This window comes from Meriones unguiculatus, chromosome X (assembly GCF_030254825.1).
Source record: "Meriones unguiculatus strain TT.TT164.6M chromosome X, Bangor_MerUng_6.1, whole genome shotgun sequence".
NCBI classification, from domain to species: domain Eukaryota; kingdom Metazoa; phylum Chordata; class Mammalia; order Rodentia; family Muridae; genus Meriones; species Meriones unguiculatus.
The window spans coordinates 152,596,624-152,609,535 of NC_083369.1; the positions used below are offsets into that span (position 1 = coordinate 152,596,624).

General features: G+C 50.1%; 1 pseudogene; it reads left to right on the forward strand.

Annotated features, from left to right (window-relative positions):
* The first annotated feature begins 11,445 nt into the window (after positions 1–11,445).
* LOC132649989 (uncharacterized) lies at positions 11,446–12,043 on the forward strand (annotated as a pseudogene).
* Positions 12,044–12,912: the final 869 nt, after the last annotated feature.

A 12,912-nucleotide genomic window follows, 5' to 3' on the forward strand; every position in this document is an offset into this window, starting at 1 on the left:
AGTGAGGGAGAGAGGAGGAGAGAGGGAGAGAAGGGAGAAATAGAGAGTCAGAGAGAGATAAGAAGAGGAAAAGAGGGACACAGAGAGGAAGGGAGACAGAAAGGGAGTGCAGGAGAGATAGAGGGAGGGTGCAGGAGAAAGGGAGAGAGAGGGAGAAGGAGGAACATAGAGGAAAAGGCACAGGAAGAGAAGGACAGAGGAAGAGAGGAATAGAGGGAGAGGGAGAGGGATGGAAAAGGAGATAGTGGAAGAGAGGGAGGGAGAATTAGTCAGAGGGAGAGAGGTACAGAGAGAGAGGGAGTGGGAGAGACACACTGAGACAGAGGGAGAGAAAGGGAGAGGGAGAGAGAGGGAGACAGAGGGTGAGAGTGAGCAAGAGAGAGGGAGAGAAACAGAAAGAGAGGAATAAGGGGAGAGAGGGTTGGAGAGAGGGAGAGAGAGGAAGAGAGAGGAAGAGAGAGGGGAGAGGTAGAGAGACAGAGAAAGAGTGAGGGAGTGAGGGAGTGAGGGAGACAGAGGGAGAGAAGGACAGGAAGGGAGAGGGAGAGTAACAGATAGGGAGGAACAGAGAAGAAGAAAGAGAGGAACAGAGAGAGTTGGAGAGAGGGATAGAGAGGGGGTGCTGCGAGGAAGAGAGAGGAAGAGTGGGAGAGAGGTAGAGAGAAGTAGAGAGGGAGTGAGAGAGAGGGTGAGGGTGGGACAGAGGGAAAAAGAGGGGGAGAGCAAGAGCTTGAGGTTGGGACAGAGTGAGACGGGGAGAGAGAGAGGAGGTAGATAAGGGGAGAAAGGGGGAAGAGAGAGAGGAAGAGAGGACCATACAGGAGAAAGTGGGCAGAAGACACACAGGAAGAGAGACACAGGAATAGAGGGAGCTACGGAGAGAGGAATAGAGGGAGAAAAGGAGGGAGTGAGGAGAGAGGGGAGAGAGAGAAGGAGAGATGGACAGAGGGAAAGAGAGGATGAATAGGAAGGAGAAAGAGGGAGAGATTAGAGGGAGAGAGAGGAGGAGAGTTGGAGAGAAGAAAGAAATAGAGATACAGAGAGATATAGGGAAAGAGGAAGAGAGGGACAGAGAGGGAGGGAGAAAGAAAGGGTGTGAGAGGGAGATAGAGAGGGAGAAAGAGGGAGAGAAGAAGAAAGAGGAACAGAGAGGGAGAGAGACAGGAAGAGAAGGACAGACGGAGAGAGTAATAGTGAGAGAGAGAAAGAGGGAGGGATGGAAAAGGAGAGAGTGGAAGAGAGAGTGAGAGAGAGGGGGAGATAGAGAAAGACCAAGAGAGGGAGACAGAGGGGGAGACAGGGAGAGAGAGGGAGAGTAAGAGAGTTGAGGAGAAGAAAAGAGAGGGATAGAGGGAAAGATAAGGAGAGGGAGAGAAGGAGCTAGGGAAAGTGAGGGGGAGAGAGGGAGAGAGGAAGCATGGGGAAGAGAGGGAGAAAGAAAGAGAGGGAGACAGAGATAGGGAGAGAGGGATCGAGAGGGAATGCAGGAGAGAGTGGTTGAGATAGAGGGAGAGAGGAGCAAGAGGTGGAGAGACAGGGATAGAGCAGCAGGGAGGGAAAGAGACACAGAGAGGAAGAGAGAGGGAGATAGAAAGATAGAAAGAGTTAGAAAGAGAGAGGGAGAGGGGGAGAGATAAGTAGAGAAAGAGTGAGTGAGAGAGAAAGAGGTAGAGAGACAGAGAAAGTGGGAACTAGGGAAAGAGGGAGTGTATGAGGGAGAGTGAGGGATAGGTAAGAAGAGAGGGAGAGATAGAATGAGAGTGGGAGAGAAATGCAGAGAGCAAGAGAGAAGAGAGAGAGTGTGGGAGAAAGAAATGGAGTGAGAGGGAGAGTGAAGATAGAGGAAGAGAGAGAAAGGCAGAAAGAGGAACAGAGAGGGAGAGACACAGGAAGAGGCAAACAGAGGATGAAAAGAATAGAGGGAGAGAGAGAAGGAGGGATGGAAAAGGAGAGAGTGGAAGAGAGAGGGAGAGATAGTCAAAGGGAGGGAGCCAGGGGGAGAGGCAGTGGCAGAGAGACACACTGAGAGAGGGAGAGAAAGGGAGAGGGAGAGAGAGAAGTACAGAGAGGAGAGAAGAATAGGGAGGGAGAGAGTTGGAGGGAGGGAAAGAGAGGGGTGTGAGGAAGAGAGAGGGAGAGTGGGAGAGAGGTAGAGATAGAGGTAGAGAGGGAGTAAAAGAGAGGGTGAGGTTGGGACAGAGGGAGAGAGAGAAAGGGTGAAGGTGGGCCTGAGGAAGCTAGAGGGGGAGAGAGACAGGGAGGGAGAGGAAGAGAGAGGAAGAGAAAGCCATAAAAGAGAAAGTGGGCAGAAGACACACAGGAAGAGAGACACAGGAATGGAGGGAGCTTATGGAGAGAGGAATACAGGGAGGGAGGGAGGGAGAGAAGAAGAGAGAGAAAGAGAGTGATAATAGGAGGGAGAAAGAGGGAGAGAGTGAGGGAGAGTGAGGGAGAGGAAGAAAGAGGGAGAGAAGGGAGAAATAGAGAGACAGAGAGAGAAAGTGAGCTATAGAGAGAGGGAGGGAGAAAGAAAGGGAGAGAGTGAAAGAGAGAGAGAAGGAGGAACATAGAGGGAGAGAAAGGGATGGATGGAAAAGGAGAGAGTAGAAGAGAGGGAGGGAGAGCTAGTTAGAGGGAGAGAGGCACAGAGAGAGTGGGAGAAAGACACACTGAGACAGAGGGGAAAAAGGGAGAGAGAGGGAGACAGGAAGAGAGCAGAAGAGAGATGGAGAAAGAGGGTGAGACAGAGGAAGAGAGAGGAAGTGTGTGAGAGAGAGAGAAGGAGAGAGAGGCATAGGAAGGGAGAGTGAGAGTGTTGAGGAGAGGGAAAGAGGGATAGAGGGAGAGATAGGTAGAGGGAGAGAAATAGAGAGGGAGCTAGAGAGGGAGAGAGTGCTAGGGAGGGAAAGGGAGAGAGGAAGAGAGGAAGCACGAGGGAGAGAGAAGGAGAAAGATAGAGAGAGGGAGAGATATAGGTACAGAAATTGGGAGAGAGGGAGGGAGAGTGAGGGATAGGGAGGAAGAGATATGGAGAGAGAGAGGAAGAGAGGAATAAATAGGGAGAGATAGAAGGAGAGAGGGAGGGAGAAGGATAGAAGTTGAGGGAGAAAGAAATGGAGAGAGAGGAAGAGAGGGAGAGAGGAAGAGGAGAGAGTGAGACGGAGAGAGAAAAGAGAGGGAGAGAGTTTCAGATAGAGGCAGAGAGATAGTGAGGGAATGAGAGAAAGGGAGAGAGCTGGAGGGCAGGAAAGAGAGGGAGAGAGAGATAGAGAGATGGAGAGAGGAAGAGAGAAGGAGAGAGGAGAGAGGAAGAGAGAGGCAGACAAAGTGATGGATATAGAGGGAGAGAGGGAAGGAGAGGGAATGAGGGAGAGAGTGGTTGAGATGGAGAGAGGGAGCAAGGGAGAGAGACAGCGACAGAGAGAGAGGGAGAGAGCATTAGGGAGGGAAAGAAATGGAAAGAGGTGGAGAGAGAGGGAAAGGAAGAGTGAGGGTGAGAGGGAGAGTGAAGGAGAGAGGACGAGAGAGGGAGAGGGGGTCGAGAGAGAGGGAGCCAGGGAGAGAGATAGAGAGGAAGGGAGACACACAGTGAGAGAGACATAGGGAGGGAGAAGGAGAGAGGGAGAGAGGAAGGGAGAGAGGGAGGATGAGATGTAGACAGATTGAGGGAGAAAGAAATGGAGTGAGAGGGAGTGAGAAGAAGAGAGGGAGAGAGAGGGGAAGAGAGAGTGAGATAGAGGGAGAAAGACAGAGAGGGAGAGAGAGAGAGAAAGAGTGATAGAGTAAGGGAAAAAGAGGGAGGAAGAGGGAGAGAGCGAGAGAGGAAAAGGGAGGAACAGAGGAAGAGTGAGGAAGAGAGTGACAGAGGGAGAGGGGGACAGAAAGCGGTAAAGAGGAAGAGAGTGTGAGGAGAGAGAAATAGAGAAAAAGTGAGAGGCTGAGAGAGAGAGAGAGAGAGAAGGAGAGAGAGAGAAAGAGGGAGAAAGTAAGGGAGAGAGGGAGAGGGAGGAACAAAGAGGAAGAGAGGGGCAGAGGGAGAGGGGGAAAGAGAGCAGCAGCTAGAGAGAGGGAGAGAGAGTGGGAGATAGAGGGAGAGAGAGGAAGAGAGAAGGGGAGAGGGAGTGAGAGAGGGAACTAGAGAAAGGGAGAAAGCAGGAGGGAGGAAAAGAGAGGGAGAGATGGGGAGAGAGAGTGAGAGAGGAAGAGAGAAAGGGAGAGACAGAGGCAGACAGATGGAGAGAGAGAAAAGTAGATAGAGGAAGAAAGAGGGAGAGTTAGAGTAAGAGAAAGACATAAAGGAGAAAGTGTGCAGAAGACACACAGGATGAGAGACACAGGAATAGAGGGAGCTAGGGAGAGGAATAGAGAGAGAGGGAGGGAGGGAGCAGAGAGGGGTAGAGAGAAGGGGAGAAGAACAGAGGGAAAGAGAGGCAGGATAGGAGCAAGAAAGAGGGAGGGAGAGAGAGAGTGGGAGAGAGAAGGGAGAAATAGAGAGACAGAGAGAGATAGGGAGAGAGGAAGAGAGGGACAGAGAGAGGGAGGGAGAAATAAATGGAGTAAGGGGGAGAGAGTAGGAGAGACGGGGAGAGAGAGGGAGAAGTAGGAACATAGAGGGAGAGACACAGGAAGAGAAGGACAGAGTGAGAGATGAATAGAGGGAGAGAGAGGGAGGGATGGAAATAGACAGGGTGGAAGAGAGGGAGGGGGACCTATTCAGAGGGAGAGATGCACAGGAAGAGAGGGAGTGGGAGAAAGACACACACTGAGAAAGAGGGAGAGAAAGGGAGAGGGCGAGAGGGGGAGACAGGAAGAGAGCAGAAGAGAGATAGAGAGGGGGAAGAAAGACAGAGAGAGGGAGAGACAGAAGGAGAGAGAGAGAGGAAGAGTGAGAGAGAGAAAGAGAGAAGGAGAGAGAGAGGAATAGGGAGGGAGAGGGAGTGTTGAAGAGAGGGAAAGAGAGGGATTGAGGGAGAAATAGTGCAAGAGAGAGGTAGAGAAGGAGCTAGAAAGAGGGAGAGAGAGGGAGAGAGGGAAAGAGGGGGAGAGGAAGTGTGAGGGAAAGGGAGGGAGAAGGAGAGAGGAAGAGATGGAGAGAGATAGGTAGAGAAAGTGGGAGAGAGGAAGGGAGAGTGAGGGATAGGGAGGAAGAGATATGGAGAGAGAGAGAGGAAGAGAGGAACAAATAGGTAGGGATAGAAGTAGGGAGGGAGAGAAATTAAGAGAGAGAGAGAGGGAAAGAGAGAGGGAGAGATGTTGAGGGAGAAAGAAATTGAGAGGGAGAGAGATAGGGAGAGAGAAAGAGAGGAGAGAGACAGAGAGAGGGAAACAGGGCAAGAGAGCTAGAGAGAGAGAAGGAGGGGCGAGAGGGAAAGAGAGGGAGAGAGAGTGGTTGAGATAGGGGAAAGAGGTAATGAGGGATCTAGAGAGAGAGAGAGCTGGAGCACATGAAAGAGAGGGAGAGAGGGGGACAGACTCAGAGGGAGATGGAGAGAGGAAGAGTGAGGGAGAGGGAGAGAGAAGGAGAGAGGAGAGAATGAGAAAAATGGAGAGATAGGGAGAGAGAAAGAGAGAAGGGGACAGAGAGAGTGAGGGAGAGAGAGGGAAATGGAGAGAGGGAAAGAGAGGGAGTGAGGGAGAGAGTGGATGAGATAGAGGGAGAGAGGAGGCTAGGGAGAGTGAGAGAGAAGCATGGAGGGAAAGAGAGGCAGAGAGATGGAAAGGAAGAGTGAGGTTGAGAGGGAGAGAGAAGGAGAGAGAGAGAGGCGGGAATACATTAAGTAGAGAAAGAGTGAGAGGGATCGAGAGATGGAGAAAGAGAGGGAGAGAGAAAGATGCAGACAGAGGGAGAGAGAAGGAGATAGAGGGAGACAGAGGGAGAAAGAGAGAGGAAGAGAGAGCCATAAAGGAGAAAGTGGGTGAGAGACATACAGGAACAGAGACACAGGAATAGAGGAATCCAGGGAGAGAGGAATAGAGGGAGCGAGAGAAGGAGGGAGAAAAAGGGAGAGAGAGGTTGGGAGATGGTTGGAGAGAGAGAGGAGGACAGAGGGAGAGAGAAAGGGAGAGTGAAGAGATGTGGATAGTAGGAGAGAGATAGAGAGAGAGGATAGATGTACAAAGAGGGCATGAGGGGAGAGATATGGAGAGAGGGATGAAGGAGTCTGGTTAATGGAGTTTTGCCTCCTGGCCTTGGCAGACATGTTTCTCACTTAAAGTTCAGTTTCTCAGAGACTGACCTTGGCAACTTTTCTAGCGGGTGTTCTGTTCATGACAACTAGATAACAAACTCCATGCAGCCCTTGGGACCAGACAGTAAACTTTGTGTAACCTTGAGTGAATCCTCAGATGCTTTGCCAAGATGATCTGTTACCATGAGAAAATTGCTTGTGATCCTTTGCTTTATAAGTGCTGCTTGTATGTTTAGTAAAAGGCACCTTGATCAGAAACCTTGACTTGGTGTCTTCCTTGTGTTGTCTGTCTCCCCCCACCCCCACCCCCACAGCTCTCACTCAGGCAGTATTCAGGTGTTGCTGCAGGCAGTAACAGAGGGAGAGTGGGAAAGAGAGAGGGAGAGAAAGGGAGACACAGGGTGAGAGTGAGTGAGAGGGAGAGAAAGAGAGAGAGGAATAGGGAGGGAGAGATTTGGAGAGAGGGAAAGAGAGGGAGAGAGAGGAAGAGAGATGGAGAGAGAGATGGAGAGAAAGAGTGAGAGAGGGAGGGATACAGAGGGAGAGGAGGAGATGAAGGGAGAGGGATAGAGAGGGAGAGTGAGGGATAGGGAGGAACAGAGAGGAAGAGGGGGGGGACAGAGGGAGAGGGAGAGAATTGGAGAGAGGGAAACAGGTGGTGCTGCAAGGAAGAGAAAGAAAGAGTGGGAGAGATAGAGAGAAGTAGAGAGGGAGTGAGAGAGAGGGTGAGGGTGGGACAGAGGGAGACGGGGGAGAGAGAGAGGAGGCAGATAAGGGGAGAAAGGGAGAAAGAGAGAGAGAGGAAGAGAGAACCATAAAGGAGAAAGTAGGCAGAAGACACACAGGAAGAGAGACACAGGAATAGAGGGAGCTAGGGAAAGAGAAATAGAGGGACAGAGGGAAAGAGAGGGACAATAGGAGGGAGAAAGAGGGAGAGAAAGAGAGAGGGAGAGTGAGGGAGAGAGAGTAAGAGAGAGGGAGAGAAGGATGAAAGAGAGAGACAGGGAGAGAGGAACTGAGGTATAGAGAGAGGGAGGGAGAAAGAAAGAGAGAGTAGGAGATAGGGAGAAGGAGAAACAGAGAGGGAGAAAAACAGGAAGAGAAGGACAGAGGGAGAGAGGAATAAAGGGAGAGAGGGGGAGAGATGGACAAGAAGAGAGTGGAAGAGAGAGAGAGGGAGAGAGAGAGACTCACAGTGAGAGAGACATAAGGAGAGAGAGAGAAAGAGAGAGAGGGAGAAAGATGGAGAGAGAGAGGCAGACAGGAGAGAGTGAAAGAGAGAGAGGGAGAGAGAGACTCACAGAGAGAGAGACACAGGAGAGGGAGAGAAAAAGAGAGGGAGAGAAAGATGGAGAGAGAGGGGAGAGGGAGAAAGAGAGAGGTAGACAGAGGGAGAGACAGAAGGTGAGAGGGAGAGAGGAGAGAAATTGAGAGATGGAGAGGGAGAGGAAAAGAGAGGGAGAGACAGAGGGAAATAGAGGGAGACAGAGCCATAGAAGGAGAAAGCAGGAGGGAGACATACATGAAGAGAGACAGAGGAACAGAGTGAGCCAGGGAGAGAGGAATAGAGTGAGCCATGGAGAGAGGAATAGCAGGAGAGAGAGGGGGGAGGGAGGGAGGGAGAAGGAGAGAGGGACAGAGGGAAAGAGACAGAGAATGAGAAAGACAGAGGGAGAGAGGGAGGGAGATGGTGGGAGAAAGAGAAAGAAGAGAGGGAAAGAGAGAAGAAGAGAGGAGAAAATGGAGAGATAGGGAGAGAGAAAGAGAGAGGGAGAGATGGAGGAAGAGAGATGGAGAGAGAGGGAGGGAGAGAGTGAGGGAGAAGGGGAGTGAGATGCAGAGGGGGGGGGGAAGGTTAACCAAGAGAGAGAAAGTGAGAGGAAGAGAAGGACAGAGGGAGAGAGGAATAGAGGGAGAGAGGGATGGAGGGATGGACAAGGAGAGAGTGGAAGAGAGAGGGTCACAGGAAGAAAAACACAGGGAGAGAAAGGGAGAGGAAGAGAGTCACAGTGAGAGAGGGAGAGAGGGAGAGAAAGAGGGAGACAAGGAGAGAGATGGGGAGAGGCAGAGAGAGGTAGAGATAGATGGAGAGAGGGAGTGACAGGGAGAGAGCATGAGGCAGGGGAAGAGGGAGGGATAGAGAAAGAGAGAGGGAGAGGGAGATAGGTAGAGAAAGAGGGAGAGTGAGGTATAGGGAGGGATAGAGAGAGGGAGTGAGAGAGAGGGAGCAAGAGAGAGGGGAAATAGAGGGAGACAGAGGGAGAGAGGGAGAAGGAGAGTGTGGGAGAGAGAGAGTGACAGAGTGAAAGAGAGGGAGAATGGGAGGGAGAAAGGAGAGAGAGGGAGGGAGACAGTGGGAGAGAGAAAAGGAGAGTGAGTGAGAGAGAAGAGAGATATATAGAGAGGGATAGAGGAGAGAAATGGAGAGAGATTGGGAGATAGGGAGAGTAAAAGAGGGAGAATGGGAGGGAGAAAGGAGAGAGGGAGGGAGACAGTGGGAGAGAGAGAGAAAGAGAGAGTGAGAGATGGAGAGAGAGGGGGAGAGAGGAACAAATATGGAGAGAGAAGGGAGAGGAAGAGATATGGAGAGATGTAGAGAGGGAAAGAGAGAGGGAGGAAGAAAGAGGAAGAGAGGGAGAGTGAATGTGAGGGAGATAGAAGGAGAAAGAAAGGGAGTGAGAGGGAGAGAGATAGTGAGAGGGAAAGAGAGAGGGAGAAGGAGGAAAAGAGAGGGAGAGAGACACGAAGAGGACAGAGGGAGAGAGGAATAGAGGGAGAAAGATGGACAAGGAAAGAGTAGAAGAGAGAGGGAGAAAGTCACAGGGAGAGAGACACAGTGAGAGTTTGAGGGAGAGAGAGGGAGACATGGAGAGAGAGGGGGAGAGACATAAACATAGAGGGAGACAGAGGGTGAAAGGGAGGGAGAGAGGGTGAGAGAAGGAAAAAGCGGGAGAGAGAGGAGAGAAGAGGGAGTGAGAGGGAAGGGAAGAGAGGAACAGAGAGGGAGAGAGTTGCAGAATGGGAGAGGGAGAAAGGTAGAGATGGAGAAAGGGAGAGACTGAGTGAGAGAGAGAGGGTGAGAGAGGGACAGAGGGAAAGAGAGGGAGGGGAGAGAGAGAATGAGAGAGAAAGAGGGATCAAGGGAGAGAGAGAAAGGGAGAGAGGTAGAGAGAGCAAGAGAAGAAGGAAGAAAGAGGGAGAGAAAGGAGCTAGAGGAAGAAAGGGAGAGTGAGGGATAGGGAGCAACAGAGAGGGAGGGAGAGAGAGAGAGGAAGAGAGGGACAGAGGGATAGAGGAAGAGGGAGAGAGTGGTAGGGATGGAGAAGGAAAGAGAGAGACAAGGAGTGAGAGGGAGAGAGAGGGAGGAGAGAGAAGGAGAAAGGGAGAGAGAGGGAGCAAGAGGGAGAGTGGGAGAGAGAAAGTGACAGATGGAGAGAGAGGAGAGAGAGGGATAGAGATAGGGAGAGATGGAGAGAGAAAGGAGAGTGCAGGAGAGAGTGAAAGAGAGGGGGAGAGAGAGGGAGAGGGGAAAAAGGAAGAGAGAGGGAGAGGGAGAGTCTGAGGGAAAGATGAGAGAGGGAGGGAGAGAGGGAGGAGGAACAGAGAGGGAGAGAGATGAAGAACATGAAAGAGAAATAGAAGTAGAGAGAGAAGGAGGGAAAGGGAGAGTCACAGGGAGAGAGACACAGGGAGAGAGAGGGAGAGAGGAAGAGAGGGAGAGAATGAGAGAGGAAGAGAGGGATAGAAGGAGAGAGGGAGAGACAGAGGAAGAGAGGAAGTGTTTAGAAAGGGAGGGAGAGAGGAGAGAGGAAAAAAGGGAAGAGGGAGAGAGAAGGAGATCGAGGGCAGAGAGGTAGAGAAGACAGATTCTTGTGAAGAAATTAGAACCCAGGTTTGGGTAGTCCCTTTGACAGGCTGGAGACCCCCCCAGCGTCATGGCTGGCCCCTGGGAGGATGTGAGGAGGCCTTGATTAGAGTGCCCTGGCAGCAAATTGGACAGACTGAGGAGGACACCCCTAACTAGACCAGTCTCCTTGCATCGGGAGGCAACAGCCATTCACCCACACAGTCTTTAAACCAACATCTCCCTGCTGTGTGCAATCAGGGGTCTGTCAGTCATACTCTGAGACACTTTGCCCCTAGCACCTCAGGGCAGAGATACTGAGTGGGTGTGGGCACAGGGAGCCCTGGGGCCAGTGAGAGGAAAGGGAAAAGGACACAGAGATGACAGGAGCTCATCACGAAGGTCAAGAGAGCCCCATAACCAGGGTAAAGATGGGGCCGGGCTGGTGGCCTCATCCAGGGACCAGGCAAGGACCCCACCCAGGGCCCTTAATGTGATGTCGCAGCCTCAGCCTTCTGTGTTCACTGTGCTTGTGGACTAGAAGGCAGCATGGCACAGGGACTCACTGGCAGCCTCTTGATAACTTCCCGTAGTGGGCACACCTGGCTCAGTCCTGCTGCAACTTAATGAGCTGGAGTGGGTGGGAAAGGGGGCTCCCCTTCTGTGAGGGACAGTCAAGGGGGGATGGAATGGAGGAGTGAGGCTACCTCTGAACAATAAAATGAATAAAAAAGAAAATAATAAAGTAAAATAAAAAGTAAAATTAAATAAAATGAAGTAAAGTAAAATACAATACAATACAATACAATACAATACAATACAATACAATACAATGTGTATGTGTGTGTGTGTGTGTGTGTGTGTGTGTGTGTGTGTGTGTGCTTTACATAAATGAGCAGACTGTGAACATTAGGTTTCTTTTGGCTTCTTTCTTCTGAAGGGTTAAACAGATATGAAACTGTTCTAGTTAATGTCATGCGATCATCCACTACAATAATTTGCACATACCCCCATTTTGGAACATGCATTAAAGTTATTTAAAATCGTTGTGTTTTGCAAAAAAGGATGCAGTAAGAGTGACCATCAATGAGACTACAAATGCTTATTCTACCATTCGCTCTAAGTATTGAGGTTCCTAGTCATCAAATAGAAACAGAGCAGCATGTGAGGTGTACAGTCAAATAGTGTCCAAACCTCCTTACAGTCGGGACTCCTGCCAGAGTCATATATATCAAGGCCTTTTATGCATATTTATCTATGGTGTAGGACCTGAATAGTGTATACAGACCACTTCAATAGAATATTGAAAGAGCAGGGACCACTGAGAGGATTAAGTGCTCTGTACACCATGATCTATAAGTATTCCCACACTTTTGTTATGTCCCCAGCTTGATATTACACTTGTTCTATCTCATGTTCAGATTTGCTCGGGCAAAGGAGTGGATCTGGAGACTGGCTGACTTCTCTGTAGTCTCCTGTCTTTGGGGTTTGGGATAATCATTGTGAGCAGCAGATTCTGGCACCTGTGGGAATTTGAAGATAAGCTTGTTCAGCTTCTGTACATCGGACTCTGGGAAGCTTATTGCATCAGGAGTTTGACATCTGTACTTCTGTGACGAGAAATCTGGTGCACAGCCCTGTCAACCCAAACTAGACCATCTCACCTGAATTTTGCTCAGCAGCATTAGGGTCAGCATCAAAAAAGCCCCGTCCATGAGATTCCAATACCGGGCTGCAAGGGCTCTGTCTTCATTCTGGTCCTCAGTAGCCTGTGTAGAATTATTTCTGTGATCTGGAACTGTGTGGCAGATCTCTACAGCAAAACCACCCTTTACTTTCCACCCATATTTCCAGGAAAGGAAGCAGGCTGATAAATGAGCACAGTGCTCATGTGCCCCCAATAGGTCACCAGACAACCACCCTGTCACTCCTTGGTGCGATTATGATCCTTGAAACCACAGAGGAATCTGAATGGCAGCATCCTTCTAAACAGGCCAATCAGAAGGTCTGAGAAGAGAGTGTTAGTGTTTGGAAAGTGTGCCAGGTGACTCCATGCACAAATGTCCTGCACCTACACAACACTGATGTAGTTTTCTATTTAAAATTAAATAGCTTTGATTTTGAGATTTTGTCTGAATATAAAATCTTCCCTGACTGTTCATTGTGTTTCTTCTTTAAAGATATTCACACCCCAAACTCTGCCTCCTAAGATGATGTGTTCAAATCACACCAACTCCCAATAACCAGCAAAAATGCTGGTGAAATGAAAATGACTCAAATCAAAGAAGCAAACCTGAGGTGTGAGGTCTGTTGTTAAAGTGAAAAGCAACACTCTGGAATGTGAGCGTGCATCAGGTTGCCGACATTTAAGCCTCAATGTGTACAGAGGGCAGAGCAGAACGTGCGACCACATCACTGCTGAGAGGTCTGCTTTTTGTGGAGGGCAGGAAGGACAATTGTGCACTGAGGATGCTTAGCACATGAGTAAAATTACTCCCATGAACACTCTAATGCCTGGTGGGATCCACTGAGTATGATGCAGGCATTATGTTGGCGTGTGGAAGATCTCTTCTGCTTAGGAGTCCACTGTGCATGGCTGAGCCACAAGTATTCCCTGGGATCCACTCAGTCCAAAAGAGAAAACAAGTGTGACCATGGAAGGCATGAAACACCTTCTTCCTATTGGAGACTCGGAGAAGGGAGCTGGTTTCTGGAATCCAGTGTCCGTGTTTCTAAGGAGAGCTTCTGAATCTTACGGTTAGGGTTAGGGTCAGGGTTAGAATGATGTTTAGGGTTCAGGTTAGGGTTAGTGTAAGGGTTAGGGTTAGGGTTAGGGTTGGATTAGGGTTATGATTAGGGTTAGGGTTAGGGTGATGATTA